Source organism: Euprymna scolopes, chromosome 2 (genome assembly GCF_053919585.1).
Source record: "Euprymna scolopes isolate OS-2025 chromosome 2, ASM5391958v1, whole genome shotgun sequence".
Lineage (NCBI taxonomy): Eukaryota > Metazoa > Mollusca > Cephalopoda > Sepiida > Sepiolidae > Euprymna > Euprymna scolopes.
The window spans coordinates 127433142-127449374 of record NC_136483.1 but is presented as its reverse complement, the minus strand read 5'-3'; the positions used below and the strand labels follow the sequence as shown (position 1 = coordinate 127449374).

Below are 16233 nucleotides of genomic sequence, written 5' to 3'. Positions count from 1 at the left end.
GACTTGAAGTAAGAGATAAGTCATGATAAATAAAACTTTGTGTAGTTGTCTTTCTGCAATTGAAAGCAACACCCTATACTAAAATGAAAAAATTTTTGTCAAGTAAAAAATTATGGGAAAGCCAATATAGTATCAGTTACATTATAAGGTTTGTCGGTCAGGATGGCTGTAATATTAAATGGATAAAACGAGAACTAGGTAAACACATATTTTATTTAAGACTAGCTGGGGTACTCGGCATTTCCCAGGTGTGAAGAGGTGGTGTAGTAAGAGTGGAGAGAGGCGTAAAAAAAAAAAAAAGTGGAAGTAGCGGGGTGTGTGGAGAGGTGTGAGGAGAATTAAAACAACAGTAGGCAGCCCGGATGGAAAGAGATGTTAAAAAAAATAGTGGTAGTAGGCAGGCAAGCAGGCTTAACCCCGTAACACGAAGAGGGAAAAGAAGGTGAAAAAAAAATTAACCTCTTAGCTGATGCAACCATCATGAAACAGGAAGTTGCAAGCATTGGAATTAAGGGTAGTCAATCTAATGGAAATGACTTGTGAACATGTCGACAAAACAGTGACCCCCCCCCATGGTATAAAACTGCCCAGGTGAAAGAATTATTGTAGAAAACTGCCCAGGTGAAGAAATTATTTTTCAATATTTGTGGTATGAGATACCAAGCTTTAAAATAATACCGATTTTGTCATGTTCCGACGTATCTGTTGGAAGTTTTTGCAAGACATACAAACACACATGCACACATTTTGCAGATGTCTGAAGGTGGTGTAGTAAGGAACCTCAGGGAGAAATTTAAAAAATTGGTAGTAGCGGGGTGGGGGTGGGGGAAATCAAAACAACAGTAAGCAGTTTGGGTGGAGAAAAGTGTCAAAAAATACAAAAAACAAAGTGGTAGTAGTCAGACTTGAACCCATAATGCGAAGGAGAAAAAAAAACCCATAATGTCTGATGCGTCCATGGCGTAAGTGGAAGTCAAGAGTGTAGAAATTAAATGCTAACAAAAAATGACCCATCCTTGTAAAAAAACGGGCAAGTTGAGGGTGAAGGAATTAATGTTTTGGGCCAATTTTTTTATATTTGTCGTCGGAAGGATCAAGCTTCAAAACAATACTGATCTCGTGAGGATTCGTTGCATGCGCCAAAATTTTTGGCAGACATACAAACACACACACTCATTTTGCTTTTTATAAATTAGCGGGAGAACACGGCATTGCCCATGTGTGTGTAGGTTGTTTAGTAAGGAACCCTGGGGAGAAATAAAGGAAAAGTTGTAGTAGCAGGGAGGGGGAATCAAAACAACAGTAGGCAGTTTGGGTGTGGTTAAAAAAAAAGTAATAGTAGGCAGGTAGGCTCAAACCCGTAACGCGAAGGAGGAAAAAAAAATGTAATGCCTTGGCCGATGTGTCCATGGCACAAGCGGAAGTTGAGAACGTGGAAATTAAGCGTAGTCAATCAAACAAAGACGATGACTAGTGAAAATGTCGACAAAAAACAAAAAGCGACCCCCTCCTTGTAAAAAATGGGGGAGTTCAGGGTGAAGGAATTAATGTTTTTGGACAATTTTTCAATATTTGTCGTCCAAAGGATCGAGCTTCAAAATGATACCATCTTGTTTGTCAAAAGTTTTTATGAGATGACCACACACATTTTGTCTTTTATATATTAGACTAGCGAGGGTATAAGGCATTGCCCAGGTGTGAAAAGGTTTTATGATAAGCAGAGCCCTAAAAAAATGTTTAAAAACCCCCTAAGAAAAATGAAAATAGCAACGAGTACCCATGCGAGCACAAAATAAATAATTGATCAATGAAGCCTTAAAAAAAAAAATAATAAACCCCCTAAGAAAAATGAAAATAGCAGCAGATATCTGTGTGAGCACAAGATAAATAATTGATCAATGAAGCCTTAAAAAAACCAAAAATTAGTAAACCCCCTAAGAAAAATGAAAATAGCAGCAGATATCTGTGTGAGCACAAAATAAATAATTGATCAATGAAGCCTTAAAAAAAAAAATAATAAACCCCCCTAAGAAAAATGAAAATAGCAGCAGATATCTGTGTGAGCACAAAATAAATAATTGATCAATGAAGCCTTAAAAAAAAAAAAAAATTAGAAACCCCTTAAGAAAAATGAAAATAGCAGCAGATATCTGTGTGAGCACGAAATAAATAATTGATCAATGAAGCCTTAAAAAACAAAATATTAGTAAACCCCTAAGAAAAATGAAAATAGCAGCAGATACCTGTGTGAGAGCAAAATAAATAATTAATCAATGAAGCCTTAAAAAAAAACTAATAAACCCCCTAAGAAAAATGAAAATAGCAGCAGATATCTGTGTGAGCACAAAATAAATAAATGATCAATGAAGCCTTAAAAAAAAAAAATAATAAACCCCCTAAGAAAAATGAAAGTAGCAGCAGATATCTGTGTGAGCGCAAAATAAATAATTGATCAATGAAGCCTTAAAAAAAATAAAAAATTAGTAAACCCCCTAAGAAAAATGAAAATAGCAGCAGATATCTGTGTGAGCACAAAATAAATAATTGATCAATGAAGCCTTAAAAAAAAAAAAAAATTAGTAAACCCCCTCGGAAAAAAAATAGCAGCAGATATCTGTGGGAGCACAAAATAAATAATTGATCAATGAAGCCTTAAAAAAAACAAAAAATTAGTAAACCCCTTAAGAAAAATGAAAATAGCAACAGATATCTGCGTGAACGCAAAAAAAAAATTAGTAAACCCCCTCAGAAAACTAAAAATAGCAGCAGATATCTGTTTGAGCACAAAATAAATAATTGATCAATGAAGCCTTAAAAAAAAAAATTAGTAAACCCTCTAAGAAAAATGAAAATAGCAGCAGATATCTGTGTGAGCACAAAATAAATAATTGATCAATGAAGCCTTAAAAAAAAAAAAATTAGTAAACCTCATAAGAAAAATGAAAATAGCAGCAGATATCTGTGTGAGCACAAAATAAATAATTGATCAATGAAGCCTTAAAAAAAAAAATTAGTAAACCCTCTAAGAAAAATGAAAATAGCAGCAGATATCTGTGTGAGCACAAAATAAATAATTGATCAATGAAGCCTTAAAAAAAAAAATTAGTAAACCCTCTAAGAAAAATGAAAATAGCAGCAGATATCTGTGTGAGCACAAAATAAATAATTGATCAATGAAGCCTTAAAAAAAAAAAAATTAGTAAACCTCATAAGAAAAATGAAAATAGCAGCAGATATCTGTGTGAGCACAAAATAAATAATTGATCAATGAAGCCTTACAAAAAACAAAAAATTAGTAAACCCCTTAAGAAAAATGAAAATAGCAACAGATATCTGCGTGAACGCAAAAAAAAAAAAATTAGTAAACCCCCTCAGAAAAATAAAAATAGCAGCAGATATCTGTTTGAGCACAAAATAAATAATTGATCAATGAAGCATTAAAAAAAAAAAATTAGTAAATCCCTTAAGAAAAATGAAAATAGCAGCAGATATCTGTGTGAGCACAAAATAAATAATTAATCAATGAAGCCTTAAAAAAAAAAAATTAGTAAACCCCCTAAGAAAAATGAAAATAGCAGCAGATATCCGTGTGAGCACAAAATAAATAATTGATCAATGAAGCCTTAAAAAAAAAAAAAATAATAAACCCCCTAAGAAAAATGAAAATAGCAGCAGATATCTGTGTGAGCACAAAATAAATAATTGATCAATGAAGCCTTAAAAAAAAAAAAATTAGTAAACCCCTTAAGAAAAATGAAAATAGCAGCAGATATCTGTGTGAGCACATAATAAATAATTGATCAATGAAGCCCTAAAAAACAAAAAATTAGTAAACCCCTAAGAAAAATGAAAATGGCAGCAGATATCTGTGTGAGCGCAAAATAAATAATTGATCAATGAAACCTTAAAACAAAAAAAAATTAGTAAACCTCATAAGAAAAATGAAAATAGCAGCAGATATCTGTGTGAGCACAAAATAAATAATTGATCAATGAAGCCTTAAAAAAAAAAAAAAATTAGTAAACCCCCTAAGAAAAATGAAAATAGCAGCAGATATCTGTGTGAGCACAAAATAAATAATTGATCAATAAAGCCTTAAAAAAAAAAAAAAAATCAGTAAACCCTCTCAGAAAAAAAAATAGCAGCAGATATCTGTGTGAGCGCAAAATAAATAATTGATCAATGAAGCCTTAAAAAAAAAAAATTAGTAAACCCCCTCAGAAAAATGAAAATAGCAGCAGATATCTGTGTGAGCACAAAATAAATAAATGATGAATGAAGACTTAAAAAAAAAAAAATTAGTAAACCCCCTAAGAAAAAAAAAATAGCAGCAGATATCTGTGTGAGCACAAAATAAATAATTGATCAATGAAGCCTTAAAAAAAAAAAAATTAGTAAGCCCCTCAGAAAAATTTAAATAGCAGCAGATATCTGTGTGAGCGCAAAATAAATAAATGATCAATGAAGCCTTAAAAAAAAAAAAATTAGTAAACCCCCTAAGAAAAATGAAAATAGCAGCAGATATGTGTGAGCACAAAACAATAACTTGATCAATAAAGCCTTAAAAAAAAAATTAGTAAACCCCTAAAAAAAATGAAAATAGCAGCAGATATCTGTGTGAGCACAAAATAAATAATTGATCAATGAAGCCTTAAAAAAAAAAATTAGTAAGCCCCTCAGAAAAATTTAAATAGCAGCAGATATCTGTGTGAGCGCAAAATAAATAAATGATCAATGAAGCCTTAAAACAAAAAAAAATTAGTAAACCTCATAAGAAAAATGAAAATAGCAGCAGATATGTGTGAGCACAAAAAAATAACTTGATCAATAAAGCCTTAAAACAAAAATTAGTAAACCCCTAAAAAAAATGAAAATAGCAGCAGATATCTGTGTGAGCACAAAATAAATAATTGATCAATGTAGCCTTAAAAAAAAAAAAATTAGTAAACCCTCTAAGAAAAATGAAAATAGCAGCAGATATCTGTGTGAGCACAAAATAAATAATTGATCAATGAAGCCTTAAAAAAAAAAACTAGTAAACCCCTTCAGAAAAATTAAAATAGCAACGGATATCTGCGTGAACGCAAAAAAACATTGGTAAATCCCCTCAGAAAAATGAAAATAGCAGCAGATATCTGTTTGAGCACAAAATAAATAATTGATCAATGAAGCCTTAAAAAAAAAAAAAATTAGTAAACCCCCTAAGAAAAATGAAACAAGCAGCAGATATATGTATGAGCACAAAATAAATAAATGATCAATGAAGCCTTAAAAAAAAAATTAGTAAACCCCCTAAGAAAAATGAAAATAGCAGCAGATATCTGTGTGAGCGCAAAATAAATAATTGATCAATGAAGCCTTAAAAAAAAAAAAAATAGTAAACCCCTTAAGAAAATGAAAATAGTACAGGTATCAGTGTGAGCACAAAATTAATAAATGATCAATGAAGCCTTAAAAAAAAAAATTAGTAAACCCCCTAAGAAAAATGAAAATAGCAGCAGATATCTGTGTGAGCACAAAATAATTACATGATCAATGAAGCCTTAAAAAAAAAAAATAAAAAAAACCCTAAGAAAACTGAAAATAGCAGCAGATATCTGTGTGAGCACAAAATAAATAATTGATCAATGAAGCCTTAAAAAAAAAAAAATTGGTAAACCTCATAAGAAAAATGAAAATAGCAGCAGATATCTGTGTGAGCACAAAATAAATAATTGATCAATGAAGCTTAAAAAAAAAAAAAAATTAGTAAACCCCCTAAGAAAAATGAAAATAGCAGCAGATATCTGCGTGAGCACAAAAAAAATACATGATCAATGAAGCCTAAAAAAAAAAAAAAAATTAGTAAACCCCCTAAGAAAAATGACAATAGCAGCAGATATCTGTGTGAGCACAAAATAAATAATTGATCAATGAAGCCTTAAAAAAAAAAAAAAAAATCAGTAAACCCTCTAAGAAAAAAAAAATAGCAGCAGATATCTGTGTGAGCGCAAAATAAATAATTGATCAATGAAGCCTTAAAAAAAAAAAAAATTAGTAAACCCCCTAAGAAAAATGAAAACAGCAGCAGATATCTGTGTGAGCACAAAATAAATAATTGATCAATGAAGCCTTAAAAAAAAAAAAATTAGTAAACCCCCTAAGAAAAATGAAAACAGCAGCAGATATCTGTGTGAGCACAAAATAAATAAATGATCAATGAAGCCTTAAGAAAAAAAATTAGTAAACCCCCTAAGAAAAATGAAAATAGCAGCAGATATCTGTGTGAGCGCAAAAAAAAAAAAAATTAGTAAACCCCCTAAGAAAAATGAAAATAGCAGCAGATATGTGTGAGCAAACAATAAATAATTGATCAATGAAGCCTTAAAAAAAAAAAAAAATTAGTAAACCCGCTAAGAAAAAAAAAAAATAGCAGCAGATATCTGTGTGAGCAAACAATAAATAATTGATCAATGAAGCCTTAAAAAAAAAAAAAATTAGTAAACCCCCTCAGAAAAAAAAATTGCAGCAGATATCTGTGTGAGTGCAAAATAAATAATTCATCAATGAAGCCTTAAAAAAACAATATTAGTAAACCCTCTAAGAAAAATGAAAATAGCAGCAGATATCTGTGTGAGCACACAATAAATAAATGATCAATGAAGCCTTAAAAAAATAATTAGTAAACCCCCTAAGAAAAATGAAAATAGCAGCAGATATCTGTGTGAGCACAAAATAAATAATTGATCAATGAAGCCTTAAAAAAAACAAAAAATTAGTAAACCCCTTAAGAAAAATGAAAATAGCAACAGATATCTGCGTGAACGCAAAAAAATAAAATTAGTAAACCCCCTCAGAAAAAAAAAAATAGCAGCAGATATCTGTTTAAGCACAAAATAAATAATTGATCAATGAAGCCTTAAAAAAAAAAATTAGTAAACCCCCTAAGAAAAATGAAAATAGCAGCAGATATCTGTGTGAGCACAAAATAAATAAATGATCAATGAAGACTTAAAAAAACAAAAATTAGTAAACCCCCTCAGAAAAAAAAAATAGCAGCAGATATCTGTGTGAGCACAAAATAAATAAATGACCAATGAAGCCTTAAAAAAAAAAAAATTAGTAAACCCCCTAAGAAAAATGAAAATAGCAGCAGATATCTGTGGGAGCACAAAATAAATAAATGATCAATGAAGCCTTAAAAAAAAAAAATAATAACACCCCTAAGAAAAATGAAAATAGCAGCAGATATCTGTGTGAGCACAAAATACATAATTGATCAATGAAGCCTTAAAAAAAAAAAAATCATAAACCCCCGAAGAAAAATGAAAATAGCAGCAGATATCTGTGTGAGCACAAAATAAATTATTGATCAATGAAGCCTTAAAAAACAAAAAATTAGTAAACCCTCTAAGAAAAATGAAAATAGCAGCAGATATCTGTGTGAGCACACAATAAATAAATGATCAATGAAGCCTTAAAAAAATAATTAGTAAACCTCATAAGAAAAATGAAAATAGCAGCAGATATCTGTGTGAGCACAAAATAAATAATTGATCAATGAAGCCTTAAAAAAAACAAAAAATTAGTAAACCCCTTAAGAAAAATGAAAATAGCAACAGATATCTGCGTGAACGCAAAAAAATAAAATTAGTAAACCCCCTCAGAAAAATAAAAATAGCAGCAGATATCTGTTTAAGCACAAAATAAATAATTGATCAATGAAGCCTTAAAAAAAAAAATTAGTAAACCCCCTCAGAAAAAAAAAATAGCAGCAGATATCTGTGTGAGCACAAAATAAATAAATGACCAATGAAGCCTTAAAAAAAAAAAATTAGTAAACCCCCTAAGAAAAATGAAAATAGCAGCAGATATCTGTGGGAGCACAAAATAAATAAATGATCAATGAAGCCTTAAAAAAAAAAAATAATAAACCCCCTAAGAAAAATGAAAATAGCAGCAGATATCTGTGTGAGCACAAAATAAATAATTGATCAATGAAGCCTTAAAAAAAAAAAAATCATAAACCCCCGAAGAAAAATGAAAATAGCAGCAGATATCTGTGTGAGCACAAAATAAATTATTGATCAATGAAGCCTTAAAAAACAAAAAATTAGTAAACCCCCTCAGAAAAATGAAAATAGCAGCAGATATCTGTGTGAGCACAAACAAAATAAATGATCAATGAAGCCTTAAAAAAAATAAAAAATTATTAACCCCCTAAGAAAAATGAAAATAGCAGCAGATATCTGTGTGAGCACAAAATAAATAATTAATCAATGAAGCCTTAAAAAAAATAAATTAGTAAACCCCCTAAGAAAAATAAAAATAGCAGCAGATATCTGTGTGAGCACAAAATAAATAAATGATCAATGAAGCCTTAAAAAAAATAAATAATAAACCCCCTAAGAAAAATGAAAATAGCAGCAGATATCTGTGTGAGCACAAAATAAATAAATGATCAATGAAGCCTTAAAAAAAAAAAATTATAAACCCCCTAAGAAAAATGAAAATAGCAGCAGATATCTGTGTGAGCACAAAATAAATAATTGATCAATGAAGCCTTAAAAAAACAAAATTAGTAGACCCTCTAAGAAAAATGAAAATAGCAGCAGATATCTGTGTGAGCACACAATAAATAAATGATCAATGAAGCCTTAAAAAAATAATTAGTAAACCCCCTAAGAAAAATGAAAATAGCAGCAGATATCTGTGTGAGCACAAAATAAATAATTGATCAATGAAGCCTTAAAAAAAACAAAAAATTAGTAAACCCCTTAAGAAAAATGAAAATAGCAACAGATATCTGCGTGAACGCAAAAAAATAAAATTAGTAAACCCCCTCAGAAAAAAAAAATAGCAGCAGATATCTGTTTAAGCACAAAATAAATAATTGATCAATGAAGCCTTAAAAAAAAAAATTAGTAAACCCCCTAAGAAAAATGAAAATACTAGCAGATATCTGTGTGAGCACAAAATAAATAAATGATCAATGAAGACTTAAAAAAACAAAAATTAGTAAACCCCCTCAGAAAAAAAAAATAGCAGCAGATATCTGTGTGAGCACAAAATAAATAAATGACCAATGAAGCCTTAAAAAAAAAAAATTAGTAAACCCCCTAAGAAAAATGAAAATAGCAGCAGATATCTGTGGGAGCACAAAATAAATAAATGATCAATGAAGCCTTAAAAAAAAAAAATAATAAAACCCCTAAGAAAAATGAAAATAGCAGCAGATATCTGTGTGAGCACAAAATAAATAATTGATCAATGAAGCCTTAAAAAAAAAAAAATCATAAACCCCCGAAGAAAAATGAAAATAGCAGCAGATATCTGTGTGAGCACAAAATAAATTATTGATCAATGAAGCCTTAAAAAACAAAAAATTAGTAAACCCTCTAAGAAAAATGAAAATAGCAGCAGATATCTGTGTGAGCACACAATAAATAAATGATCAATGAAGCCTTAAAAAAATAATTAGTAAACCCCCTAAGAAAAATGAAAATAGCAGCAGATATCTGTGTGAGCACAAAATAAATAATTGATCAATGAAGCCTTAAAAAAAACAAAAAATTAGTAAACCCCTTAAGAAAAATGAAAATAGCAACAGATATCTGCGTGAACGCAAAAAAATAAAATTAGTAAACCCCCTCAGAAAAATTAAAATAGCAGCAGATATCTGTTTAAGCACAAAATAAATAATTGATCAATGAAGCCTTAAAAAAAAAAATTAGTAAACCCCCTCAGAAAAAAAAAATAGCAGCAGATATCTGTGTGAGCACAAAATAAATAAATGACCAATGAAGCCTTAAAAAAAAAAAATTAGTAAACCCCCTAAGAAAAATGAAAATAGCAGCAGATATCTGTGGGAGCACAAAATAAATAAATGATCAATGAAGCCTTAAAAAAAAAAAATAATAAACCCCCTAAAAAAAATGAAAATAGCAGCAGATATCTGTGTGAGCACAAAATAAATAATTGATCAATGAAGCCTTAAAAAAAAAAAAATCATAAACCCCCGAAGAAAAATGAAAATAGCAGCAGATATCTGTGTGAGCACAAAATAAATTATTGATCAATGAAGCCTTAAAAAACAAAAAATTAGTAAACCCCCTCAGAAAAATGAAAATAGCAGCAGATATCTGTGTGAGCACAAAAAAAATAAATGATCAATGAAGCCTTAAAAAAAATAAAAAATTTTTAACCCCCTAAGAAAAATGAAAATAGCAGCAGATATCTGTGTGAGCACAAAATAAATAATTAATCAATGAAGCCTTAAAAAAAATAAATTAGTAAACCCCCTAAGAAAAATAAAAATAGCAGCAGATATCTGTGTGAGCACAAAATAAATAAATGATCAATGAAGCCTTAAAAAAAATAAATAATAAACCCCCTAAGAAAAATGAAAATAGCAGCAGATATCTGTGTGAGCACAAAATAAATAAATGATCAATGAAGCCTTAAAAAAAAAAAAATTATAAACCCCCTAAGAAAAATGAAAATAGCAGCAGATATCTGTGTGAGCACAAAATAAATAATTGATCAATGAAGCCTTAAAAAAACCAAAAATTAGTAAACCCCCTAAGACAAATGAAAATAGCAGCAGATATCTGTGTGAGCACACAATAAATAATTGATCAATGAAGCCTTAAAAAAAAAAAAAAATTAGTAAACCCCCTCAGAAAAATAAAAATAGCAGCAGATATCTGTTTAAGCACAAAATAAATAATTGATCAATGAAGCCGTAAAAAAAAAAATTAGTAAACCCCTTAAGAAAAATGAAAATAGCAGCAGATATCTGTGTGAGCACAAAATAAATAATTAATCAATGAAGCCTTAAAAAAAAAAAATTAGTAAACCCCCTAAGAAAAATGAAAATAGCAGCAGATATCCGTGTGAGCACAAAATAAATAATTGATCAATGAAGCCTTAAAAAAAAAAAATAATAAACCCCCTAAGAAACATGAAAATAGCAGCAGATATCTGTGTGAGCACAAAATAAATAATTGATCAATGAAGCCTTAAAAAAACAAAAATTAGTAAACCCCTTAAGAAAAATGAAAATAGCAGCAGATATCTGTGTGAGCACAAAATAAATAATTGATCAATGAAGCCCTAAAAAACAAAAAATTAGTAAACCCCCTAAGAAAAATGAAAATAGCAACAGAAATCTGCGTGAACGCAAAAAAAAAATTAGTAAACCCCCTCAGAAAAATAAACATAGCTGCAGATATCTGTTTGAGCACAAAATAAATAATTGATCAATGAAGCCTTAAAAAAAAAAAAATTAGTAAAACCCTTAAGAAAAATGAAAATAGCAGAAGATATCTGTGTGAGCACAAAATAAATAATTGATCAATGAAGCCTTAAAAAAAAAAATAATAAACCCCCTAACAAAAATGAAAATAGCAGCAGATATCTGTGTGAGCACAAAATAAATAATTGATCAATGAAGCCTTAAAAAAAAAAATTAGTAAACCCCCTAAGAAAAATGAAAATAGCAGCAGATATCTGTGTGAGCACAAAATAAATAATTGATCAATGAAGCCTTAGAAAACAAAAAATTAGTAAACCCCCTAAGAAAAATTAAAATAGCAACAGATATCTGTGTGAGCACAAAAAAAATAAATGATCAATGAAGGCTTAAAAAAAATAAAAAATTAGTAAACCACCTAAGAAAAATGAAAATAGCAGCAGATATCTGTGTGAGCACACAATAAATAATTGATCAATGAACCCTTAAAAAAAAAAAAATTAGTAAACCCCCTCAGAAAAAAAAATTGCAGCAGATATCTGTGTGAGCGCAAAATAAATAATTGATCAATGAAGCCTTAAAAAAACAAAATTAGTAAACCCTCTAAGAAAAATGAAAATAGCAGCAGATATCTGTGTGAGCACACAATAAATAAATGATCAATGAAGCCTTAAAAAAATAATTAGTAAACCCCCTAAGAAAAATGAAAATAGCAGCAGATATCTGTGTGAGCACAAAATAAATAATTGATCAATGAAGCCTTAAAAAAAACAAAAAATTAGTAAACCCCTTAAGAAAAATGAAAATAGCAACAGATATCTGCGTGAACGCAAAAAAAAAAAATTAGTACACCTCCTCAGAAAACAAAAATAGCAGCAGATATCTGTGTGAGCACAAAATAAATAATTGATCAATGAAGCATTAAAAAAAAAAAATTAGTAAATCCCTTAAGAAAAATGAAAATAGCAGCAGATATCTGTGTGAGCACAAAATAAATAATTAATCAATGAAGCCTTAAAAAAAAAAAATTAGTAAACCCCCTAAGAAAAATGAAAATAGCAGCAGATATCTGTGTGAGCACAAAATAAATAATTGATCAATGAAGCCTTAAAAAAACAAAAATTAGTAAACCCCTTAAGAAAAATGAAAATAGCAGCAGATATCTGTGTGAGCACAAAATAAATAAATGATCAATGAAGCCCTAAAAAACAAAAAATTAGTAAACCCCTAGGAAAAAGGAAAATAGCAGCAGATATCTGTGTGAGCGCAAAATAAATAATTGATCAATGAAGCCTTAAAACAAAAAATAATTAGTAAACCTCATAAGAAAAATGAAAATAGCAGCAGATATCTGTGTGAGCACAAAATAAATAATTGATCAATGAAGCCTTAAAAAAAAAAAAAAAATCAGTAAACCCTCTCAGAAAAAAAAATAGCAGCAGATATCTGTGTGAGCGCAAAATAAATAATTGATCAATGAAGCCTTAAAAAAAAAAATTAGTAAACCCCCTCAGAAAAATGAAAATAGCAGCAGATATCTGTGTGAGCACAAAATAAATAAATGATGAATGAAGATTAAAAAAAAAAAAATTAGTAAACCCCCTAAGAAAAAAAAAATAGCAGCAGATATCTGTGTGAGCACAAAATAAATAATTGATCAATGAAGCCTTAAAAAAAAAAAAATTAGTAAGCCCCTCAGAAAAATTTAAATAGCAGCAGATATCTGTGTGAGCGCAAAATAAATAAATGATCAATGAAGCCTTAAAACAAAAAAAAATTAGTAAACCTCATAAGAAAAATGAAACAAGCAGCAGATATGTGTGAGCACAAAAAAATAACTTGATCAATAAAGCCTTAAAAAAAAAATTAGTAAACCCCTAAAAAAAATGAAAATAGCAGCAGATATCTGTGTGAGCACAAAATAAATAATTGATCAATGTAGCCTTAAAAAAAAAAAAATTAGTAAACCCTCTAAGAAAAATGAAAATAGCAGCAGATATCTGTGTGAGCGCAAAATAAATAAATGATCAATGAAGCCTTAAAAAAAAAAAATCAGTAAATCCCCTAAGAAAAAAAAAATAGCAGCAGATATCTGTGTGAGCGCAAAATAAATAATTGATCAATGAAGCCTTAAAAAAAAAAAATTAGTAAACCCCCTCAGAAACAAAAATAGCAGCAGATATCTGTGTGAGCGCAAAATAAATAATTGATCAATGAAGCTTTAAAAAAAAAAAAAAAAATTAGTAAACCCCTTAAGAAAAAGGAAAATAGCAAGAGATATCTGCGTGAGGGCAAAAAAAAAAAAAAAATTAGTAAACCCCCTCAGAAAAAAAAAATAGCAGCAGATATCTGTGTGAGCACAAAATAAATAATTGATCAATGAAGCCTTAAAAAAAAAAAAATTAGTAAACCCCCTCAGAAAAATGAAAATAGCAGCAGATATCTGTGTGACCACAAAATAAATAAATGATCAATGAAGCCTTAAAAAAAAAAATTAGTAACCACCCCCCAGAAAATAAAAATAGCAGCAGATATCTGTGTGAGCACAAAATAAATAAATGATCAATGAAGCCTTAAAAAAAAAAAAAAAATTATAGACCTCCCCAGAAAAAAAAAATAGCAGCAGATATCTTTGTGAGCGCAAAATAAATAATTGATAAATTAAGCCTTAAAAAAAAAAAAAAATTAGTAAACCCCCTCAGAAAAAAAAATAGCAGCAGATATCTGTGTGAGCACAAAATAAATAATTGATCAATGAAGCCTTAAAAAAAAAAAAAAACTAGTAAACCCCCCCAGAAAAAAAAATAGCAGCAGATATCTGTGTGAGCGCAAAATAAATAATTGATCAATGAAGCTTTAAAAAAAAAAAAAAAAATTAGTAAACCCCTTAAGAAAAAGGAAAATAGCAAGAGATATCTGCGTGAGGGCAAAAAAAAAAAAAAATTAGTAAACCCCCTCAGAAAAAAAAATAGCAGCAGATATCTGTGTGAGCACAAAATAAATAATTGATCAATGAAGCCTTAAAAAAAAAAAAATTAGTAAACCCCCTCAGAAAAATGAAAATAGCAGCAGATATCTGTGTGACCACAAAATAAATAAATGATCAATGAAGCCTTAAAAAAAAAAATTAGTAACCACCCCCCAGAAAATAAAAATAGCAGCAGATATCTGTGTGAGCACAAAATAAATAAATGATCAATGAAGCCTTAAAAAAAAAAAAAAAATTATAGACCTCCCCAGAAAAAAAAAATAGCAGCAGATATCTTTGTGAGCGCAAAATAAATAATTGATAAATTAAGCCTTAAAAAAAAAAAAAAATTAGTAAACCCCCTCAGAAAAAAAAATAGCAGCAGATATCTGTGTGAGCACAAAATAAATAATTGATCAATGAAGCCTTAAAAAAAAAAAAAAATTAGTAAACCCCCCCAGAAAAAAAAATAGCAGCAGATATCTGTGTGAGCACAAAATAAATAATTGATCAATGAAGCCTTAAAAAAAAAAAATTAGTAAACCCCCTAAGAAAAAAAAAAAAATAGCAGCAGATATCTGTGTGAGCACAAAGTAAATAATTGATCAATGAAGCCTTAAAAAAAAAAAAATTAGTAAACCCGTTAAGAAAAATGAAAATAGCAACAGATATCTGCGTGAGGGCAAACAAAAAAAAAAAAATTAGTAAACCCCCTCAGAAAAAAAAATAGCAGCAGATATCTGTGTGAGCACAAAATAAATAATTGATCAATGAAGCCTTAAAAAAAAAAATTAGTAAACCCCCTCAGAAAAATGAAAATAGCAGCAGATATCTGTGTCAGCACAAAATAAATAAATGATCAATGAAGCCTTAAAAAAAAAAAAATTAGTAGACCCCCTTAGAAAAATGAAAATAGCAACAGATATCTGTGTGAGCGCAAAAAAAAAAAAATTAGGAAACCCCCTAAGAAAAAAAAAAATAGCAGCAGATATCTGTGTGAGCACAAAATAAATAAATGATCAATGAAGCCTTAAAAAAAAAAAATTAGTAAACCCCCTAAGAAAAAAAAATAGCAGCAGATATCTGTGTGAGCGCAAAATAAATAATTGATCAATGAAGCCTTAAAAAAAAAAAAAAAAATTAGTAAACCCCTTAAGAAAAATGAACATAGCAACAGATATCTGCGTGAGGGCAAAAAAAAAAAAAATTAGTAAACCCCCTCAGAAAAAAAAATAGCAGCAGATATCTGTGTGAGCGCAAAATAAATAATTGATCAATGAAGCCTTAAAAAAAAAAAATTAGTAAACCCCCTAAGAAAAATGAAAATAGCAGCAGATATCTGTGTGAGCACAAAATAAATAAATGATCAATGAAGCCTTAAAATAAAAAAATTAGTAAACCCCCTCAGAAAAATGAAAATAGCAGCAGATATCTGTGTGAGCGCAAAATAAATAAATGATCAATGAAGCCTTAAAAAAAAAAATTAGTAAACCCCCTAAGAAAAAAAAAATAGCAGCAGATATCTGTGTGAGCGCAAAATAAATAATTGATCAATGAAGCCTTTAAATAAAAAAAAATTAGTAAACCCCCTAAGAAAAATGAAAATAGCAGCAGATATCTGTGTGAGCGCAAAATAAATAATTGATCAATGAAGCCTTAAAAAAAAAAAATTAGTAAACCCCCTCAGAAACAAAAATAGCAGCAGATATCTGTGTGAGCGCAAAATAAATAATTGATCAATGAAGCTTTAAAAAAAAAAAAAAAAATTAGTAAACCCCTTAAGAAAAAGGAAAATAGCAAGAGATATCTGCGTGAGGGCAAAAAAAAAAAAAAAAATTAGTAAACCCCCTCAGAAAAAAAAATAGCAGCAGATATCTGTGTGAGCACAAAATAAATAATTGATCAATGAAGCCTTAAAAAAAAAAAAAATTAGTAAACCCCCTCAGAAAAATGAAAATAGCAGCAGATATCTGTGTGAGCACAAAATAAATAAATGATCAATGAAGCCTTAAAAAAAAAAATTAGTAACCAC

At 29.3% G+C, this 16233-nt stretch overlaps 1 protein-coding gene across 3 annotated transcripts in view; it reads right to left on the bottom strand.

Annotated features, from left to right (window-relative positions):
* The window catches only part of LOC145295982 (E3 ubiquitin-protein ligase RNF123-like), a 911347-nt gene that overhangs the window by 99326 nt on the left and 795788 nt on the right, over positions 1–16233 (bottom strand). The gene's annotated exons all lie outside the window — the stretch shown is intronic.